The sequence below is a fragment of the Bufo bufo genome, chromosome 7, assembly GCF_905171765.1.
Source record: "Bufo bufo chromosome 7, aBufBuf1.1, whole genome shotgun sequence".
Taxonomy (NCBI): Eukaryota; Metazoa; Chordata; class Amphibia; order Anura; family Bufonidae; genus Bufo; species Bufo bufo.
The window spans coordinates 2,338,870-2,344,869 of record NC_053395.1 but is presented as its reverse complement, the minus strand read 5'-3'; positions in this window follow the sequence as shown (position 1 = coordinate 2,344,869).

Here is a 6,000-nt window from a genome sequence, read left to right as displayed (position 1 = left end):
CCCCATCATACCAGAGATGATGAGCTGGGTTTTGGAGACGTCAGCCCCATCCTGAACCAGTTATGAAGGATTACAACTTCTTGTTCACTCTCTGGTATGAAACCCCCATGCTGACACGGCGCCGGAGAGTCTGCTGTCCCCTGTCCTGAGTGTGACCAGCAAACGGGCCCATCCTGGTTAGTATCTCTGTACTAACTACCCCCGGGGACCAGGCTGCTGTTTACCCAGGTATGAGGCGGACATCTCGGCCTATATGCAGCCTTCAACCAATTCATCAATGGCTGCTGGCCTGGCAACACAAATGCATAAATACATACGGTATATATATGTGAATCACACTGGACTATGTTACACTACGACACATACCCATAAAACATATAATATCACAGCAAACATTATAACTAGGAATACAGCGGTCCTTATTTCTGATAATCACCATAAAGAACTAATAGTCTCTGATTCCTGATTTGTTTGACCGCCTCAGGGGAACAAAGATCTTCTCCTAATTAGACCTACGTGGGGCCTCCAACTTGATTAGGATTCATCTAGGGGTTGAGTGGAAGACCGCTTTTAACACCCGAGATGGTCAGTACGAGTACTCTATGATGCCCTTTGGGCTAAGCAATACCCTAGCAGTCTTCCAGTCTAGTAGTTCGTAAATTACATCTTCAGAGATTTCCTCTATTTCGGCATTGTGGTGAACCTTGACGACATTCTTGTGTTCTCTCCAGATTTGGCTTCCCACCGGAGACAGGTCCGTCAGGTCTAGCAAAGATTAAGGGAGAATCGCCTGTATGCCAAGTTTAAAAAATGTATTTTGGAACAGTCCTCCCTTCCATTTCTGGGGTACATAATATCCGATACTGGCCTACAGATGGATCCTGAGAAGCTGTCAGCGATCTTAAAGTGGCCTCATCCTTCTGGTTTGGAAGCAATCCAGAGTTTCCTGGGGTTCGCCAACTACTACAGCCAGTTCGTGCCACATTTCTCGTCCTTGACAGCTCCCATCTCAGCCTTGACCTGCCAAGGAGCGAACTCTTAAGAAGCATCCTGTGGTGATCTACACCGATCACAAGAATCTGACCTCTCTGCAGTCCTTACAAAGACTGAATCCTCGTCAAGCCAGGTGGTCCTTATTCTTTGCCCGCTTTGATTTTATTATTTTCGTGCTGCAGAGAAGAATATCAAAGCAGAGTCTCTCTCGAGATCCTTTCATTCTATCAACTGGGAGGAGGCGCCTCAACACATCATCAATGATCCTGCAAAAATTGTTTGTCCTGTCAAGTTGTCTGAAATTCCGCCTGGAAAGACCTTTGTTGCGCAGACCCTCAGGAAGCAATTTTTACTCTGGGGTCATTATTCAAAAATTGCAGATAACGCCGGACAATGAAAGACTTTCAAGCTCATTGCTCAACGGTACTGGTGGCCATCCATGCGGCAAGACATCCAAGACTTTGTCACTGCCGGTCCGTCATGTGCACAGAATAAAACCTCCAAGCAACGTCTAGCGGGTCTCCTCTTCATGTTCCAGAGGCTCCCTGGCAACAGATAGCAATGCACTTCATTACTGATCTACCCTTGTCCTCTGGTTGTTCTGTAATTTGGGCTGTGGTGGATCGTTTTTCCAAAATGGCGCACTTCATCCCTCGTCTTGGTCTTCCTTCTGCTCCTCAGCTAGCAAAAAAATGTATTGAACACATTTTTCGCCTCCACGGTTTTCCCCACTGTTTTGTGTCAGATGGAGGTGTGCAGTTCGCATCCAAGTTCTGCAGAGCTCTTTGTGAGCTGTTGAATGTGTCTCTAGACTGTCTTCTCTTCAGCTTATCATCTGCAGTCTAATAGTCAAGTGGAAGGTGTCAATCAAATCCTGACCAATCTTTTGCAACACTTTACGAACCTCCATCATGACTACTGGGCCCAGCTATTACCTTGGGCGGAATTTTCGTACAATAACCATGTCAGCAAGTCTTCCAAGAAGTCATCATTTTTTATTGTTTACGGTCAACAACCTAACATCCCACCCCCAGTGTCTTCTACTTCTGGTATCCCTGCTACAGATGCAACTTTCTAGCGGGTTCTCTAAAATCTGGGAGGAGACCAGGGGCGTTCTGAAAGAGGCTTCTGTGCGCATGAAGGAGGCCACTGATAGGAGAATCTGTCCTGGTGATAAAGTGTGGCTTGCCTCCAAATACATTAGGCTCAAAATACCCTCTTACAAACTGGGTCCACGCCTCATCAGTCCATTTAAGATCCTCAAGCAAATTAATGATGTTTCCTAACAGCTTAAGCCTCGGCCTCTCTCCAGGTACCCAAATTATTTCCACGTCTCCCTGCTGAAACCTGTCCTCCTGAATCGCTTTGTCAAGAAACTTCTGTTGAGGCCGGTGAAGAGAACGTCTATGAGTGAAAGGTATTCTGGGGATGAAGAAAAGTAGAGATAAAACCCTGTTTCTTGTGGATTGGAAGGGGTTTGGTCCTGAGGAAAGATCTGGGAATCCAGAGAGAACCTCAATGCCCTCTTCTGAATATTTTTTTTTGTCTAGGGCCAGGCCTGAGGAGAGGGGTGTGGGCAGTGGTGCATCTTGGTTTTGTGCTGCCCTAGGCGAGAGACTAAACTCGGGCACCCCCCTAATATTAATTTGACCACCCCTTCCTGTCACGGCCAAAACCCCATCATCTGTAAACCCCACCCCTTCCTCTTTATGCTCACCCTTTCCTGTTTTGCATAAACAATATTAAGAAATTTATCGCGATAACATTATATATCGCGATAAATCCCGTTTAAAAGAAAAAAAACACAAGAGACGTTATACTGTATGGGGGCAGCCTCAACTAGAGTTATACTGTATGGGGGCAGCCTCAACGAGACGTTATACTGTATGGGGGCAGCCTCAACGAGACGTTATACTGTATGGGGGCAGCCACAAGGAGACGTTATACTGTATGGGGGCAGCCACAAGGAGACGTTATACTGTATGGGGGCAGCACAAGGAGACGTTATACTGTATGGGGGCAGCCACAAGGAGACGTTATACTGTATGGGGGCAGCCACAAGGAGACGTTATACTGTATGGGGGCAGCCACAGGAGACGTTTACTGTATGGGGGCAGCCACAAGGAGACGTTATATGTATGGGGGCAGCCACAAGGAGACGTTATACTGTATGGGGGCAGCCACAAGGAGACGTTACACTGTATGGGGGCAGCCACAAGGAGACATTATACTGTATGGGGGCAGCCACAAGGAGACGTTATACTGTATGGGGGGCAGCCACAAGGAGACGTTATAATGTATGGGGGCAGCCACAAGGAGACGTTATACTGTATGGGGGCAGCCACAAGGAGACGTTATACTGTATGGGGGCAGCCACAATGAGACGTTATACTGTATGGGGGCAGCCACAAGGAGACGTTACACTGTATGGGGGCAGCCACAAGGAGACATTATACTGTATGGGGGCAGCCACAAGGAGCCGTTATACTGTATGGGGGGCAGCCACAAGGAGACGTTATACTGTATGGGGGCAGCCACAAGGAGACGTTATTCTGTATGTGGGCAGCCACAAGGAGACGTTATACTGTATGGGGGCAGCCACAAGGAGACGTTATACTGTATGGGGGCAGCCACAAGGAGACGTTATACTGTATGGGGGCAGCCACAAGGAGACGTTATACTGTATGGGGGCAGCCACAAGTAGACGTTATACTGTATGGGGGCAGCCACAAGGAGACGTTATACTGTATGGGGGCAGCCTCAACGAGACGTTATACTGTATGGGGGCAGCCTCAACGAGACGTTATACTGTATGGGGGGCAGCCTCAACGAGACGTTATACTGTATGGGGGCAGCCTCAACAAGACGTTATACTGTATGGGGGCAGCCTCAACAAGACGTTATACTGTATGGGGGCAGCCACAAGGAGACGTTATACTGTATGGGGGCAGCCTCAAGCAGATAGTGCACTCTGCACTGTGTCATAAATAACGGTGGTATGTGTGTCAGACTGTCTATGGTGGCCCTGGCCTCTCCTTGAGGCTGCCCCATACAGTCTGACATACCACCTTCTCGCTCTCACAGTGCACTATTTGCTTTTTAACTCTCGTCCTCACTCGCTCCTGTTCCGATGCCTGGAGCTGGAACATTCCTCGCAGGGCAGGCCAGGAGTCAGGCGAAGTGGCCAACTCTGTTCTGTAACTATGTGAGGAGGAAGGTATGTAGAGACATTTCCCGTGGCTGCCGCTTGTGTTGTGAATATTCCGGCCCACTGCGCATGCGCGAAAAAGACGGCTCGGCGCAGGCGCAGTAGTATTAAAATTCGGAACACCTGAGGTCGGGAGGAAGTCAGGAGGACTCGGGAGGAGGGTCCTGCTTCACTATGCGGCGCGGCGATGCCGTTCGCATAGTGAAGGATCGGATTCGGATCGGCAAGCAGCGGACAAAGGGGGAAAAAGTTTGACACATTTTACTATCACTAGGCAGGCAAACAAGGCATTTTGCCGCCCCATTGGCAAGTGCCGCCCTAGGCAAATGCCTTGTTTGCCTTGTGATAGATACGCCTCTGGGTGTGGGGGGTGGTACTGCGAGCGTGGACTGTTGTATCTGTGCTCCATGCCAGAGCTTACTTCCTGCTCGAGTCCTGTACTGGCTGTTAGGGCGAGCACGGGAGTTCACACCCTCTATCTCCTCCGCCAAGGCAGGGTTGCAGAAGTAATTTAAAGGCGCTCCCTGCCCCAGGAAGACGCCTGAGCAATCTTGGGCACTGACTTGTCTAGGTCCTAGATATGAAGGAGTTTTGTTAGTTTCTGCTTTTCTGTGTACCGCACTTTGCTTCTTAATTTAATGGATTTTGCTTGTTTGCAGCTTGCCTCTGACCTTGGCGTCGTTTATGGACTTTGCTTGATCGCTGCCTGACTTCAGACTTTCTGACCATGTCCTTCACTCAGTGCATTGCATCGGTATCTCTGACCCCTGGTCAGCCGCCACTGGCTCGGGGACTGCTCTGGAGTGGCACCTGGTAACTACCCTAACTGCCCAAGCCTATCCTCACCATCAGAGGCTCTAGTGAAGACCAGGTAGTGACTTAGTCACGTCCCTGCAGAGTATAGCCAGTCAGTGGCACAGTGGGTCCATACCCGCTTGTATAAGAGACTGCACGGCTAGAGGCTGGATGTTATACACTGTGGTAATAGCAGACTGCACGGCTAGAGGCTGGATGTTATACACTGTGGTAATGGTAGACTGCACAGCCAGAGGATGGATGTTATACACCTGTGGTAATGGTAGACTGCATGGCTAGAGGCTGGATGTTATACACTGTGGTAATGGTAGACTGCACAGCCAGAGGATGGATGTTATACACCTGTGGTAATGGTAGACTGCACGGCTAGAGGCTGGATGTTATACACATGTGGTAATGGTAGACTGCATGGCTAGAGGCTGGATGTTATACACTGTGGTAATGGTAGACTGCACAGCCAGAGGATGGATGTTATACACCTGTGGTAATGGTAGACTGCACGGCTAGAGGCTGGATGTTATACACTGTGGTAATGGTAGACTGCACAGCCAGAGGATGGATGTTATACACCTGTGGTAATGGTAGACTGCACGGCTAGAGGCTGGATGTTATACACTGTGGTAATGGCAGACTGCACGGCTAGAGGCTGGATGTTATACACTGTGGTAATGGAAAGACTGCACGGCCAGAGGGTGGATGTTATACACTGTGGTAATGGTAGACTGCACGGCTAGAGCTGATGTTATACACTGTGGTAATGGTAGACTGCACGGCTAGAGGCTGGATGTTATACACTGTGGTAATGGTAGACTGCATGGCTAGAGGATGGATGTTGTACACTGTGGTAATGGCAGACTGCATGGCTAGAGGCTGGATGTTATACACTGTGGTAATGATAGACTGCACGGCTAGAGGCTGGATGTTATACACTGTGGTAATGGCAGACTGCACGGCTAGAGGCTGGATGTTATACACTGTGGTAA